Raw genomic sequence first — 17,845 nt, 5'->3', positions numbered from 1 at the left:
TTGAATTATTTGGGCTATTTTATTACCTGATTTACCTAAAGCTTCCTTTGAAACAGAGATTAGGTTTAAAAAAGTGATGCTAGAGTATTAACATCCTGATATTACCAATAATCCAAGGGACTAATGCTACCTAAAAAATAAGGGTGCTCTCCAGATACTTAAGGAGGGATACATTTTGGCTCCTTGATTGGAATCACGCAACTGCCTCAAGCCCAATTTGTAGAGTTTCAAAATGATATTATAGAAGACAAAAGAACCATGACCTTCCAAGTCTTTCCTTTATGCTAATTTCCAAAATTATGATACAAAATTGATTATAACGGGAAGGTCCTTGATCATATCTTGCTTGGTATAGTTGTTTTATCCCACGATTTACAAAACAACACCTACGTTGTTTCTTTTGTTTTCAAGATGTGAATTTTGTCTTAATTCACATATTGGTATGGTTGGTGCCAATGGGATCCTATGCATAGAAGAAAAGTTTTTAAACAATTGCTGGAAGAAAAGCAAGAATAAAGAAAAGCCTTCTGCGGTTGGTGGCCCGATGAGTTTTACTGCTATTACCCATAGTGTATACGGACGGGGGGAGAAAGGTTGCTATCTTCTCACCTGCTTTATGAGGCCTCCCTATAATTAATGTCTAGGTGTCTTTGCGGAGATCTCTGATTTTTGCATAGGATGAATTCCTAAGACTCTTGATCACATTGGAATTAAGAATTATTCAAGGTACAAGGTACAATAGCATGCCGGTTTTACCTATGACGTGATGAAATAAGAAAATATAAGAAAGCTCATTTAAAATTATTAAGACCATGTGTTATCCTAGGGTTAGCTTTGACTGCTACTCTAGAACAGGAAAAAATATAGTATTAAAAGGACCAAGACTACTCAAAGGTTGTTGGCTGTTCCTGTGCTTCTAGAAAGTTCCTTGGTGCTCTCTGTTCATGCTCTTTATGCCACATTCCCCAAGCGGTTCAGGAAGGTAAAGTCCTTATAGGTTCAGCCAGTGGTTCGTTTTTATCTCACAGGCATCAGCTAACTATGTACTGTATCCAGCAGCACAGGCCGGATGCTGAAAACCTGAAGACAGGTGTGTAAGTCATACTGATGCCTTTCAGGAGTGTAAGATCTAATGGGGAAATATGCCTATGAAATTGCACAGAACTTTGCATTTTTATAAAGATAACATGACAAATAATAATGGACTATACTCAGAGGTTCAGATAAATGGATTGGCAAGTTAGAAGGGTCAAGGAGGCCTTTCTTAAAGAGATGGAGTTTAAGTTTGGTACATACATTTGCCACTGCCTGTCTTGTAAAAGTCAGGAAAAGGGAAAACCTTGGTAATAAATTGCAAAACTCTTACTGTACAGTGACTGGCTTCTGAAATAATTTGTGTTTCTATCCTTCCCTTACTTTACTTCCATAAAAGTTTGTATTTTCTAAAGAGGATCTCTCTCTAGAGAGCTTTTCTATTGAACTGTGTTATGAAAGTGGAGTACTGTCTCACATCTGAAACAAAATCATTTCAGTTTGAAGAAGAAACATCTTAGACAAATTTTATTTCATAAAGACTTCCTCATTAGTACTTTTCTAGGCTTATTAGGACTGTATGCCGAGCACTATATTTACCTAGCCTTGAAGAAGTTGGTTTTGCAACGGTATAGACATGAAAGCATCCGGGAGATACAGACTTGGGTGAGGCAAGAGCACGCGTGCACACACGTGTGTATGTGCGCGTGCATGTGTTTGTGGTCGGGGGTGGAAAGAAAAAATGTATTTCAGGGACAGAAGGAGTCATGTAGAGATGCCTTAAATAAACGGTTGACTTGCATGTACAAGAAGAAATTTAACAATTAATTGTGACCTACTTCTGTGGGAAGAACTGCACGAGCATTCACTGGCACTTAGGATGGTGGCCAGGTGGTGTCCCTCTAGAAGCTTCTTGGACCTCTGCCCATCTGTTCTGTTTCACCCTAATCAAATCGGTGGCCAGTGGGCTTTTTGTTAGGGCCATCTCAGTAAATCATTTACATAACTGACATTTGCTTTGCTGAAGAGGTATTCCTCAATTACAGTAATACCTTCCTCCTGAAAAAGGGAAGACAACAAGATGACAAAGGTAAGAGAGCTTGGAAATAGAACAGGTTTAGCCCAGAGAGCAATAATGTTAGAACCTCTAAGCCAGCATCTGTTTCACAGTAAATACTAATACGGAATGAAAAGGGAGGGTAGGAAAACTAACTTTTAAAACCAGTCTCCAAAGCCAGTGAATATGCTTTCCACATTCCCAAAATGAACCCTGAAAATGTTTTCTCCCTGGAGAAAGTCTTATGGTCAGAAGAGACAAGCCTTTGAAGACACAAGAGCTTAAGTCCATTTCCTCCTCTGTGACTTCCTAGCTGTTCTATGTGCATGACTTTGTTGCTTGGATTGCTAATTTTAGCATTCTTAATATCAGAAAAGTCATGTCTACCCTATAATAGCACTGAGCGGATAAGGAGACTAGCATGCAATATCTTGGAGCATGTGTGCATCCCACATATAAATTAAATGAACAGTAGTTAACTTTTCTAGGCAATTTGGGATTTAAAAAAAATTAGCACTACCTGTATGAACTCATTTAGCCTCAGAGCAAATTTTAAAATAGTTATTTTTATACGCATTTCAGTGATTGGAAAACTGAGGCATGGAGAAATTAAGTATCTGTCCCAGGTTATAGAACCAGGAAGTAACTGAGCCAGAATTCAAACTGAGGCAGTCTACCCACAGAGACTAAATTCCCAGACCCCCCGCACTGCTCAATAAATAGTGACTGTAAATGTTATGACTACTACTTCTGTCTTCTCCTGGAGTAGCGTCACACCTGATGCTCTTCTTAATTTTACCTTAAAAAAAAATTCTTAGCACCTTCTTTTAAGATTATCACTTTTTAATAATTATCTGTTTATAAGGGATTCGCTTACCAAAAAACTTGTTGCACATAATTATTGATATTGTCTGAATGCTTGAGAGATTTAAGAGCCAACTTAAAAATATTTAAATGCCAACATATTCATTTTTCTATAACTCTAGGCAACAAAATGGATATATGCACAATTTATGTATGTAATAAACTCTGTGTAAACACTTGCTGGTGACCTACTTTCCTCCAAGTCTGTCTCATTTTTTAAATCTGTACTCTTTTCGCATCAGGAAAAATCTTTTTTTTTTTTTTTTTTCCTCTCCCCTCATTTCCTCCTCCTTGTCAATTGGAACTAACAAATACAGTAGAATGCAGTTCATGTCACACAGTGTGGGTTTCAGTATTGAACCCAATTGTCTCATCCTAGGCAATGAGTCTGTATGTAATATCCATTTCTTCACCTAGGGAGAGTTTTGGAAAATAAGACTTCTTCTTTTTGTAGCCTTTTATTTGAGAGCTTAGCAGAAATAACACAAAACAAGTCACCATCAAAGTTTCTAGAAAATCAAAGCACAGTTTAGTTGTCTCTGTCTTCCATATTTTATTAGATATTACAATGCCCTTATTTCTTATAAAGAAGAGTGCTGCATTATTTCCATTATTTTCTCTATGTTCCAGCTAGTATTTCACCTTAGTAGAAGGATATTGGATGCTAGGAGCTCATCTGAGTTCATCCTGGACTGATTCATACATTTATTCTTCCAAAATATTACAGACCTTTAAAAAGAATGTGGTAGTTCTGTATGTTCTGACCTGAAGAGATGGTCAAGATAAGTTAAAAAAAAAAAAGTTGCAAGTTTACTAGGGTCATATTTTTTTTCAAAAGAAGTAAAATGATTCTATGCATATATGTATCTATAGAAAATCTCTGGAAGGATGTATTCTAAAATGTTAACGTTAATAACCTACTTCTGAGAAATATTTGGGTATAAGGGCAGTAAAGGACAGGATGAAGCATTCTTTGTTATTCATACACTTTTGTATTGTTCCGTTTTGTATAGCTATTTAATATTACTTAGTGTTACTACCGTGATCAGAATTAAGAAATTTACATCATACCTGTCATTATAGGATTCTGTGCTTACACAAAGACCAATGGTACATTTCTGAATGTGGAGATACTGCAATCTTAACACAGGGGATAAGATAAGTGAAAACAGTAATTATAACACAGAGAGAAAGGTAATCAGTTCCGTAAAAGAAGTACGCATATATTTGAGATTAGGAGAAAAACACATATTATTGTGCATGTTAAGAAAATTTTTTAAAAAAGATAATTCAGTTGACAGTGAGAAGATTTTAGCAGGCAGAGTCGTTTAACTTGAAGCAATGTCTGTCTTTTCTCCTTTCTGCTGCTGGTGTCTGGAATATAGTTTATTGAACATGGCTTGCAAGAAACATGGCTTGCAAGAAAGAGGAAAGAAGGAAGGTGGGAGATATGAAGAATGATGGAATAACCATCTGCTCATAGAAATTTAGAGCTAGGTGGGATATAGAAATTATCTCATTTCATTCTTCAATGCTCATCAGAAGAACAGTATGATTCCAGCATGGTGCCCTGTGATAGATGGGACCTCACCCAAGTTCCACCCAGAAACTTTTATTTCATCTACTTTTATTACTCAAAAGTTAATGATCTAGTTCAACCCTTATTTTAGCTATGAAATACATTTTCAGGTGAGTGAACTGTTTCCTTTGTTATAAGGATAGCTAGTGGTACATGTACTTGAAGCTAGAATTTCTGAATTCTTAGGAGTTCTTAGTAGGGTTTTTTCAATGAACACGAGCCCAGGCAAAACAGCTAGCTTGTCCAAAGTTATGGGGCGTGAAGTATATTTAAATATAAGATGTATTAAGGAACAGTGAACAGCTCAGATTGAATAGAACACATGGCTTACACTGCGGATTCATAAGAGAAAATCCAAGTTCTACATCAGAGCCGTTTAAGAAGAGTAATGAGAAGTATATGCATCAGGATGTTTCATGAGGTAGGGGAAGGAGTGACTTCTGCTTTTCACCAAAATGAAGGAAAAGAGACCAGATCTAGCTTCCTGACTGAAACATCTAAAAAAAAAAAAAAAAAGGGTCCACGATATATGACATAACACTGCTCAAGACAGTGAATATTGAACAACAAAGGACAGTGACTATCAAAAGACAATGAGAGACTATTGAGAACACCAGATGTGAATTCTGCAGTTGTCCTAAGCTGCCTGTGAGTTTCCAGGATCTGGTGTGAAAAGGGGGAACTGACGCAGAGAGCAGGGAGGTCAAGAGGGCTAGATCAAGGAGGCAGAAAGAGGCAGGGTATCAGAACGGAGAGAGCTGCGGACAAGGATAGCAAAACGGGAAATGAGCACAGAGTAAGACAGAAGTCTGCAGAGGTTTCTCCTCCACTTTTCAGCTGCTCAGTAAATGTGTGTGAAGAGCTACTGTGGCTAGAGGCCAATATCCTAAAGGTTAGAGGTACTGCTACCCGGCGCTCACCAGCCCTTGCTTGGGAATATAGTTCCTGTTCCCGCCAGCCAGAGTAGAAGACCTCATAATTCATGAGGCACATAATTCATGAGTCTGCGAAAAGGACTTGCCTCAGCAGGAACAAAATTAGCCCTGAACTAGCCTCTGCTGTATGACCAGTGAACAGAAATTAAAAGCCCAATTCAAAAGGATCAAATTATTTCTAAGAAACTTCACTACCTCCCAGAGCAACCACAACAAAACTAGAATTGGTTTTAATTTTCTAAGTAGCTCTCATTTCTCCGTTTTTAATCATAAAGATTATATTGTCAGTTGGTGTATTTTATAATTGAGATTGAAATATTTTTTTAGGTACAATTATTTAGACACCAGAAAAGTTAACATTAACATAGTAATATATGATTATAATGTAGTTTCTATGACCCCAATTTCATAATTCCCCTAATTAAAAAAAATCATACTATTTGCCTCTTTTTTCCAACATAATTAATTGATAAAAAGCTTGCTCTGATAAAAAATGCTCAGACCGAATTTTTGAAATCTGACCCATATATATGGATTGCTGAATCATTGGGCACCAACCAAATTTATTTGAACTCTTCTTCGGGGCTTCCTTGGAGGTGCAAATGATGTGGTTTTCCCTGTTTGATAAATCTGTCCAGAATATACAGGAGCCACAAACTCCTTTCCCCGTGGAGGGTGGATTGCTTTATATACCCACTGTTCTCCCTTCCTTGAACATGCTGACGTTCTAGATGCTTCTGCTGATTCCACTGTATACAATAAAACTTTGCCTTGAAAAGACTTATAAAATAATTTATATTCATCTTCATGCTCATGACTGGTAATTGCTTCATGAGTTTAAAATTGGGGTCAGAGGAATTCCACCGCATACTCTGTATTAGAGGGTGGAATTGTGTTTAACTGCTTGTTATTTTCCTGGGTCTATATGGTCTGTTTTAAGGTTATTTGCTTTAATTCTGTGGTAAGTTCACCAGAATCAGTTGGTATCAAATTATGTTTAATTTGCTAGAGTATGGCCAGCTGAGAACAGAGACGGCAAAGTGAATGCCACTGAGGAGGGCAGGGCTATTAAAACAGACAAAATGAGCATTATTGCATAGTTCAGCGTGCATGATAACACTGAAAAAAATATCCAACCTGAGATGAATAGGAAAGATGGAGGAGTCCATATTTTTTTTAAATTTGCCATTTCTTTCTATTGACAAGTATTAGTCAAAAGCCAAGTGCTGTTTAAAGGATAATATATAGACCAAGATTACCAAGACCAGAGAAATAGCCTTGACGTATGCTCCAGAACTATCCAAAATGATCTATCCTGGAGCATAATTTCAGGGGAAAAGTGATCAAGTGATGGGATCTAACCTTATCAGGTGTTTGTAGAGTCATCCGGGAACCAAGAGCCCAGCCTTTGGAAGTCTCCCCCTGCATGGCTACACTTCCCAGAAGTGCCGGAGAAAGGCAGCCACTTCAAGAACCCATGGCACTCCCCCAGCAGAGAGGTTTGGGGAGACAGAGGTCCTAGCTAAATTGTCTAGAGCAGGCTTTTGTTAATAGAGTCAGCAAGCTTCAAGTTATTTCAGCCTGTGAATTTCTTACTGCCAGAGGCAATCTCTTTGCCTCCTTTCCAATGAAGCTGGAAAAAAAAAATTGTATTTTTTGCAGGTCTTGCAGATTTGTAAGTTTTTGTATTGAAGGTGAACCCCCTCATAAGAGAGTTCAATACAATTATTCTTGAAAATAAAAATCTCAGAGTTGATAGATGAGGACAAAATATCGTCTCCTCAAGCTGTATGGCCCAAACCCATTGCTGAAGCATCTGTGAATGGTGAATATGTCTAGCTTTCTTTTTCTTAGTAAGAACATTAGTAATGAAAACTTCAACCCTTCTTTGCCTAATATAAGATATTCCCTTTGTTTACTGATAGAATTATCTTCTGATAATCTGTTGATTCTCCAAGTCATTCTTTCTTGTTCATCCAAGGGGAACTCACATTTGTGGAGTAGCTAATAGATACTAGACACAATCATGAGTGTTCGCAGTTAGTACTTAAGGCAACCTTAAGATCATGCTGTTCCAGCTAAGGGAGCTGAAGTTTGGTGAGGTTAAGCATTTTCCCTAATAAGAAATGTGCCAGAACCTGGATTAAAATCAGGCCATTCTTTTCTCTCAAAGGAAAGATGAAGAGGGAGGGGGCTGCATGGTTGAGGGCCTTGTGCCTAAGCTCTTTAGACCTGACCCAGTAGGTCAGTTTTTCTTGGGTTTTCATTACCTGTAACAAGGCTGCTCTTTATCGGGAGTGAAATGTATTCCTCGTTAGAATGAAGAGACTAATGCATGTTAACATTCCAAAGACATCCGCCTTTATCATGTTCACACCCACCTTGTTCCTACCCCCTCCTCCCACCATCACCAATTGAAGCCAGTTTCAAATGGCAGAACACAGATTATATCAGAATCTGTGTGATGGCTGTAATATCCCCTTTAAATGAATTGGATAAAACCTCTCTTGGGTCTAACCAGGAAGTTTTGTTTAAATGGTCCCTAACTCCGTTTTAAAGCCTCCTGATAATACAAGGAAACCCAACCAAAGCCCACAAGTGAGTTCTTAGAATTGCATCTTCCTTGGCAGGTAGATGGTTTTGCTTCATGCAGAAATGGAAGGTAATGGAGAATAGTGGTTAAGAATATGGGTTTGGAAGTCAGGCAACTGAGAATTGTAACCCAGTACAGTCATTTGTGTGACGGTGAGCCATTATTTAAACTCTTGAAGTGTCACTATGCTCCCCAACACTTGGGGAGAAAATTGCCTGCCTGCAGAGATGCAGTGAGGACAGAACATTGCGAGTGTGCGCGGCACTTGCCCAGCACCTAATGTCAGCTGCTGAGCATTTCCTCCTCGCGGGGAGTCAGCTGAGACTTTGCACGTATGTATCAGCTCATAGAGAACAGCGCCAGGAGGTAGATGTGATCTTGTTGCCATTTTGCACTTAAGAAAGCCGAGGTTTATAGAAGTTCATAGAAAACATGACTCCAGTCACATCATGATGCCAGGATATGAATGTTGGTTTATGTCTACTGTCAACCTGTGAACACCTAAGTACGGTCCTATTCATTTTATACCTGTGATCCTTATGTCACCTTGAAGTAAGGAGACGTGTAATTCCTGATATAGGGAATTAGTAATAGAGGCTCTGGCTTGTTAAAGGACTTGTAAAGGGTGGAGTCAGGATTAAAACCCAGGTCTGTTTGATACTTCCTTGTCTTTACTACTAGTGTCTCCCTGTCCTTCCCCTCCTGAAACCTCCATCAGAATACACTTGATATGTGATGGGACTCTTTCTATGATGCAGAACCCCCACTATCTCTGTCCAGTATTAACCCCTTCAGTGACTCCAAATTACCTACAGAGTAAAATCAAATATCTTTGTAGAACTTACTTGACTCTACCTGGTTGGAATCCTGCCTCCCTCTCTGGTCTTGGTGCACAGCCTGCCAACCCCATTGGGTGTATCCTACAGCCTCATGCACTGCTTCTAACTCCCCCACACTTGTCGTGGTGTTTTATGTCTCTCTGCTTTGCTTCATGCCTGGAAAGCATTTACCCAACCACTTTGAGACCTCCTATTCATTTTCAGAATCCTTTCTGAAGTCCTGGTCCACAAGTAACACTGACCCCTTCCGTGGTGGTGGCCATAATAAGTGATTGGCAGCCCTAACTGCTGCTTTCAGTATTTGTCAAGGCTCTGGCTGCTAGGCTATGTTTCCAGTGGACTGTTCCCAGCCAAGGGCCGCTACTAGCTCAGGTCTATTTCAGTGAAACACAGGACTCCCCTCATGGGGGACTCTAGCTCAGGGATGTTCCATTGGCTTGGTGGAATCTTTCCTAGTGCAGCACTTCCAGACTCTTTCCATCCAAACTTCTGTCCTTCCATCCTCCTTTCCCTGTGTCAGACTTCTGCCATAGTCTGAAAGGTGCCTTTTCTTGCTATTGATCATTCACCCTTTATCCTCATAGACATTTTCCCCAATAAATTTCTTATATGTCTGTTTCCATCTTGATGTATGCTTCCTGATGGACCTGGACTAACAAAGCCTTAGGGGTGCCCTTCTCTATCCTGTGCATACACCATCACAAACAAAACAATCACATTTATAACTTATTTCTCTTTCCTAATTAGATGGTGAGGGCAGTAAAATCAGAGGAAAAAAGCACATTTTATTACAACATTTATTTTTAGTACTTAACACATTTCTTGGTACTTAGTGAATACTTAATAAGCACTTGGATAAATGAGTGCTAAAAGTATGATCTCATCTAACATGAGTTTATTTAGGTCAAAGCAAAAACTACATGTTTACTTCTCAGTTAACACTGCCAACCAATGTGGAGATACCTGGAAGTCAGCTTAGGGTCACTAATGCTCAGCTTGTGTTTCAGAGTATTACCATGTGGCTTCTATATGCCCAAAATATTTTCTTGAGTTCAGATGAGTTTTCATGCTTATGAACTTAATTTAAACTGAAATCTTGAAATCTCACTGAATATCTCTCATCACTAAATGAAGCAGCCTTGATTAATCACTCTAAGCATTTCAAAATATTCTGTCAGTTAACCTATATTTAACATAAGCATCTGTAAAATCTATATGAGAACATTCATTAGAAGGAAAGCATATTCTTGGAGAGCTATAAAATCAGATAGTAATTCTTAATATTTCAAGTGAGGAGTAGGGTATAGAATGTTTCTATTTATTACTAGCGAAACTATTAAATCTGCTCTTTATAAATCTGCTCTAATCTATACAATGATAAAACTTATTTTTTATCAGGTTGGTTTATATATATATATATATACACTTTGTATATAAATTAAATAGTCTATTTATAATTGAAATCTCTTCACATAAAATTACACTGGTTTGGCAACCTCACTCTGAAATACTATGTCATTGCTTGATACCAGCCAATTCTACTATTTATTTCTCTCCATTTTTCACACTTGGGATCTCTGTTAGATTTTTTTTCCACGTGTGATCTCTTAAATATGGTTTATGCTGCTCTTGCACCATGGATGAGGATAATAATAAACATCGCTTACTAAATGTCTATCATTTGCACCAAAAATTATGTGTGAAATGCTATTATTCCCATCTTTTGAATGAGATACTAAGGATCAAAGAAGTAAAATAACTTGGAAGGCTACCGCCTTATCAGTGCTTTGAACACAGATCTGCCTGAATTTTGGACTGTCTAATCTTAGTACAGTTGTTTAGTGTTTTGACTATAAGATTTGAAGATCATCTATTGAATATTTTTTTTAATATTAAAAGCATACAACACTTTTCTAAGAACCTTGAAGTTTATTCTAGAAGCAACAGAAATCGCTTGGGTTTTAATACAAAGGAAAATAATACAATTTGGTGTGTGTTTAAGTAAAATGTGGAAAGTGGATAGTGTGAAACATGTAAAGGATGTTAGATAAAGCTAGAAAAGGAGAGGTCTGGAAGCCAGTTATTAACATGACTAAGCAGTAGGGCATTGGGGTCTAATTTGAGAATATAGGCAAGGGTATGCGTGGAGGGGAAGATTGGAGAAATACTTCTAAGCTCAATGACCCAACAATGTATGAACTGTGGGCCTTTTGTCAAATTGTTTAGCCACAATGAATCTGTTTGCTCCTCTGTAGAATAGAGATAATAAAATCTATTTCAAAGTGTTATCATGAGCTTTAAATGCTAGTATATTGCATGTACTTGGATGGTACATGGTTTGAATCTAGGTGCTCTTATAAGTACTGTAAGTACTAAGAATTTATTTCTCAAGGCTTCATTAGTGAAGTACGATCATTATCACAGGTTTATAGAACTCAGGAAACTGAGGCATCGTGAGGTAAAAAGCGATGGAGCTGTGGCAATATAAGATTAAAATAACGGCATATATTATATATCTGATATGTAGTCGGTGCTTTATAAATGCCTGCAATTAACCACCTGGATTAGTGTTCCTTGAGCAGTAGAAACAAATATGGCTCATTTCTGTAACAGGGTAACCTAGCACTTGGTGTGAACTAAACTGATCGGATCCTCATGGACACAGTTCAGGTCCTGTTCTTGGTGCTGAGAATAAATACAGTGGTGAAATAAACATGCTCCCGCCTTCATGATTTTTTTTTTTCCTGGTTGGAACAGATGTTCTGATGACTAGGTGATTGAGTGAAGGAAGCAGAGTTGGAAAACTATTTCCAAATTATTTTCTGCAACATTTTTTTTTCTTTCTGGAAATATTTGCTTAAAAAGCTGCCACAAGAAGACTCTACAACCTCTTTCTACTGCATTTTCAGTGAGGGCTAGGGGAACAAATTTGCTCCAGGTTCTTTCATGAGCTCTTTCCCTTTTCATAGAGTTAACTTTAAACTCTGGGCTGTTACAGGTTCAGTCCCACAAACTAGCTGCTTCCTTTCTGGTAAATCCTCAGCTTTTAAAATAGTGCCTAACGGTAAGCACTCAATTAATGTATTGATGAATGGATGAGTGAATCAATAAGTAAAGGCAATTTTTTTCACCGTGTAGACCATTCATTCCTTACATAGAGTAAGATGACTTCTCAGGAAAAATTGAGTATTTAAGAATTAATTACTAACTGGCATGTGTGCTAGGGTTTATAGTTGTGCGAGAAGATACGACAATTTGAAAGGAGTTCTTCAGAGTCATTTCTAACAAGCATTGAGAAGATAATTTTGGCTACATTTATGTGGGCACGAAAACCACAGCATTTCTTTGAATTTCAGCATTTGCCATTGTGCCATCTTTGGTGTTTTTTTTAATTATTATTAAATCTCACTTTCAAAATCCATATCATAAACAATTTTGTAAAAACATTAATCCTCAGTATAAATGTATCACTCAGTGTTACATCATGCACAATGTATCATAAGAAAACTTCCCTGTGTCCTCCACCTCTTCCACATGCACACGTATATAGCACATACATAATTATAGCATGTATGCTATTTAGAAATTTCCTTTTTTTTTCACTTGATATTGTATCATAGGCATATTTATACAGCACTACGTAATTATATAATTATCATCTTTACTATCTGGATGATATTCTTTCTATTGACCCCAACCCTATGTGGCTGCCCACCCACTCACCTTCAGCAGAGTTGTGCAATTTCATCCGTTCCAAATTGTGTCAAAAAACATGCATTTGTAAGATACAGTCATTACACTGTATCATTTTCTAGTTGGAGAAATGCTTGAAATTCATATAAATAAATAATTCTTTCCACTTAAGGGTGAAGATACAAAAACTGTGAGGGAGCAGGAGGCAGAGTAACCGGTTAGGAAGAATGGTGGAGTGCCAAGTGGATATGGATTATATGACCTGGAACCATCACTTAACTCCTCTGTACCTCGGTTTCCTTGAGCCTGTCTCACTTAGATTGTATTTTTAGGGAAGTCTTGTTTACCTGCCAAAGACGTCCTACCTGCCTCAAACTAGCCATTGGCATTTTTAAACCAATCTACACAACACAGAATCAAAATCAATCATGTAATGCACTTAGCCGAATATTGAGCATATTGTGTGTGTTCAACATATGCTACCCACTGCTGTGTTGATGATTATAATGATGGTGATTATACCAAATCTGTCCTTGGTATGGGACAGGTGTATTCTGAAACTGCCCCTTAGTTTGTTGTCAAGTAGAGTGAGTTATCGGTAGGATTTCCTCACCCTTCTCTTGGAACTTTTTCCTGTGACCATTCAGAATCATTGTCATGTTCTCATCCAAATGAAGAAAGGTCAGAGAAGATTAAGGTGTTTTTTTTTTCCCCCGCTGCTATTATAGCTGTTTATCAGAAGGAAACAAACTGTCAGAACTGGAGGAGGACCCAGGCCTGCTCATTTATCTTTGCCCCTTCTTTCAATGCAGGATCTCTACTGATAGAACATTCTCAGTGATTCTTTTTAAGTGACTCAAGCAATATCAATTAGACTATTATTTGTCATAACTATTTTATTGGCTCTTGGTAATCATAAAGTGAATTACTGCTGTTACTCTCCAACATTACAATGAATCAGTTCATAGAAGCAATTACAAAGAAGAGTGAATTACTCTTAAGAATATTTCTCAAATAGGGGTGCCTGGGTGGCTCAGTCCTTAAGCGTCTGCCTTCGGCCCAGGGCGTGATCCCAGAGTTCTGGGATCAAGTCCCACATCAGGCTCCTCTGCTATGAGCCTGCTTCTTCCTCTCCCACTCCCCCTGCTTGTGTTCCTTCTCTCTCTGGCTGCCTCTCTCTCTCTGTCAAATAAATAAATAAAATCTTAAAAAAATATATTTGTCAAATAAATACCGTAAAGTAAGCTATCACCATAGTATCCATTATTCCGTTTTTTTTTTTTTTAACTCATTATTAAGCTTCTAGATACTCACTAAACTTCTTTAGGTGTAAAATTGACTAGCTTCAGGGAACTCTGCTATATTGACTCCAGATGATATATTCTGGGAATGGCAACACGATAACTATAGTTAACAATATTGCATTGTGTGTCAGAAAGTTGTTAAAAGAGTACAGTTTGAAAGTTCTTATCAAAAGGAAAAAATAGGAACAATGTGAGGTGATGGATGTTAACTAAATCTAGTGAGGTAATTATGTATATTGTGACTATATCTGTATCTATTTCTTTATCTATCTATCTATATACACACACACATAAAATCTTATATATCTTAAACAATGTTATATGTTAATTATATTTCAGTAAAACTGGGAAAAGGATTTTGAATTAAAACTGGTTTTTGGAAACAAGCAAAAACAGAAACAAACCCACAGATAGAACAAACTGATGGCTGCCAGAGGGGAGGGAGATGGGTGGGTGGGCAAAATGGGTGAAAGGGTGTGAGAAGTAAAGGCTTCTAGTTCTGGAATGAATAAGTCACCTGGATGAAAGTTACAGCATAGGGAGGGGCACCTGGGTGGCTCAGTTGGTTAAGCATCCAACTCAGTTCATGATCTCAGGGTCATAAGACTGAGCCATGCATCAGGCTCTACACTCAGTGCAGAGCCTGCTTGAGATTCTCTCTCTCCCTCTGCCCCTCCCCCCACCTGCTTGCATACTTCATAATAGATAAATAAATAAATAAATAAATAGAATCTTGAAAAAAAAGAAAGTTATAGCATAGGGAATATAGTCAATGTTGTATGGTGACGAATGGTAACTGTACTTGTGAACATAGCATAACACATAGAATTGTCAAATCACTGTGTTGGTCACCTGAAACTCGTGTAACATTGTGTGTCAAATATACTTCGATTTAAAAAAAAAAATCAGTTTTTGTGTCACAGAGCTACTTAGATTGACATCTGTTTCACCTCTTACTAGCTGTGTCCTTATACAAATTACTTAATCTTTCTATGCCTGTTTTCCCATTTTCAATAGAAATAATTATAGTAGCAACCTCACGGGGTTATTTGAGAATTAAATGAAATAATACAGGTAATCACTTAGAGTAGTACCTGATGTGTAATAAGTGCTCAAAACTGTCAGATATTATTGCTATCATGATTCATTTTATTATTAGAATAGGACATATTTTCCTAGCTCTATAAATCAGGCAAATATAAATCACCTATTTTTTAGACGTTAATAATAGTTATTATGGTAAAAAGTGGCCTACTTTAAGATAAAAAAACTGAACTTTGATACTGAGCTCACCACAAATTAACTTTATGAACTAAGTCAGATCTCTGAAAAATCACTGTAAAACACAAACGTGTAGATTGTAGTATAATACATGATTTGTATCAGGATTGAAGTAAGACTCAACTATGTTATATATTCAAGTTGTCATGTCTTATTTAGTACCTTTTGATATTCAGATTAAATTTTTTACTGATTGGTTCATTTTATTTACTCAGCTCCCTTGGGAAAGTGATTGAGCTGATGTTATTATGTTAGTCTTATGGCTAAGGATCTAGGACTCAGAATGAAGTTACACAAGCAAAACATGGTGAAACAGGAGGTGGACCCTAGATTTTCTCACATCAGAAGAACATACCCTTCAACACAATATATTTAAGCCCCTACCATGTACCAGCCATAATTCAAGGCATTAGAAATACAACAGTACATAAAATCAATGAAAATTCTCATCCTCATGAAGTTGACTTGCTTTTCATGGGAAGAGAAGAATGATTTTTTAACTTTATTCTTTTAAAGATTGTATTTATTTATTTGAAGGGGGAGGGGCAGAGGGACAAGCAGAGTCCATGCTGAGCATGGAGCCCTACATGGGGCTCCATCTCATGACCATGAGATCATTACCTGAGTAGAAATCAAGAATCAGATGTTCAACCTGACTGAGCCACACAGGTGCCCTAAGAAGAATGATTTTTAAAAGTCTACATGTGAAAAAAAAAAGTCTATATGTGAAAGATGTAGTTTATTAGATGGAATAAGCACTTTAAAGAAAAATTAAGGTATAAAAAAGGATAGGCAGTACAAGGTACAGGGTGTCCCTCTTTTAAATAGGGCACACAAGGAAGTTTTTCTAGAAAAAGTGAATGGATAACAGTTAATTACCCAATGGAGGTTTGTAAGAGGTTCACCTGGATCAGCAGAAGAGCATTTCTTGGATAGGGAACAGCAGAAGCAAAGCCTAAAGTGTGAAAGATGCCTGGGATTTTTGAGGAAAAGCCAGGAGGCCATTGTGGTATGAGCACAGTAAATGAGAAGAGGTGTCTGAGAGCTAACATGGGAGCAGATCATGTAGGATTTTGCCAACATTTTGATGATTTTGGTTTTTATTAGAACAATATGGAAGCTACTAGAAGATTTTGAGAAGAGGCTTAATCTGGTTTTTCTTTTCTTTCTTTTTTTTTTTTTAAGATTTTATTTATTTATTTGACAGAGAGAGACAGCCAGCGAGAGAGGGAACACAAGCAGGGGGAGTGGGAGAGGAAGAAGCAGGTTCTTAGCAGAGGAGCCTGATGTGGGGCTCAATCCCAGAACGCTGGGATCACGCCCTGAGCTGAAGGCAGACGCTTAACGACTGCGCCACCCAGGCACCCCTGGTTTTTCTTTTAATAGAATTATTCTGGCTGCTATTTGAGAATAGACAAAAGAAAGGGATAGAATAAAGACTCCATTACTAAAAACTTGAAACTACTTACAGTGGCTTGGACCAATATTCTGGAGGTGGGGATGGGGAAAAGTAGTCCTATTTTAGACACATTTGGGGTATCTTTTGAAGTAAGCACCAGTAACATACTTGATATGGGGTGTGGAGGAAAGAGTGGAGGCAAGGTGACTCTGAGTGTTTTGGAATGAAGAAACAAATGGTAGGATGAAGTTGCCCATATCTGAGAAGAAATTTTAGGGGAAGCAAATTGGAGCTCAGTTTTAGATATGCTAATTTTAAATTGCCTTTTAGCATGTAAGTGAGTCTACCAAGTAAACAGTTGATTTAAGTAAGTCACTCATGTGGAAGTATGGGCTAAAACAGAATTTTGGGTGCAAAGGTATTTAGATTTTATTTATTTGTTTGTTTGTTTATTTATTTATTTGACAGAGAGAGAGTGAGAGAGCACAAGCAGGGGGAGCGGGAGAGGGAGAAGCTAGGCTTCCTGCTAAGTAGGCAGCCCGATGCAGCACTCAATCCCAGGACCCTGGGGTCATGACCTGAGCTGAAGGCAGATGCTTAACTGAGCCACCCAGGCACCCCGGGTGTAAAGATATTTAAATAGTAAGCTTGAATTAGCTCTTGAAGGGAAGTAGTCTAATAGAAAATAGGGGATGTTCAAGATGTGGGAATTGGTGCATTGTATTAGTGTAAGGCTGGAAAAATGAGGGGAAACCCTCAGAATAGACTAGGAAAGTGTAACAGATTAGGGAAGGAACACTGGAGGGAATGGTGCTTGGGAATCTCATATACATACAATATTTCAATTGAAAAGATATATCTGGTGGGTATAGTGTGAAGTCCTGACTGTCGCATTACTAAATGTCTGCTTTACACCAAAATGAAATAAGAAGCAATTGTCCATTATATTTGAGTGTCTATTATGTGCACAGGGCAGGTGGTGATTAAGGGAAAACCAACCAAACAACTTTCACGGGTAAAACATTCTTCCTACCTTTAAAGCTCAAAGGCAGGAAGAGAGAATTAAGAACACTGCTTATAAGTCTCATAATAAATGACAAAAAAAAAATCCCTCTGTGGGAATATGAATAAGAGAGAGATTAAATTTGATAGACAGCTTCAGGGGAAAAGGTCATATTTGAGCTGGGTATTAAAGAAGAACTGAGTTTTTGAGGGTAAGAAATGGGAATAGACAAGTAATAATGACATTGCAGGCAGAGGAGATCACGT

The sequence above is a fragment of the Ursus maritimus genome, unplaced genomic scaffold, assembly GCF_017311325.1.
Source record: "Ursus maritimus isolate PB19 unplaced genomic scaffold, ASM1731132v1 scaffold_23, whole genome shotgun sequence".
In the NCBI taxonomy this organism is placed as follows: domain Eukaryota; kingdom Metazoa; phylum Chordata; class Mammalia; order Carnivora; family Ursidae; genus Ursus; species Ursus maritimus.
The sequence above is the reverse complement of the archived record's forward strand: the minus strand, read 5'-3'. Positions refer to the sequence as shown.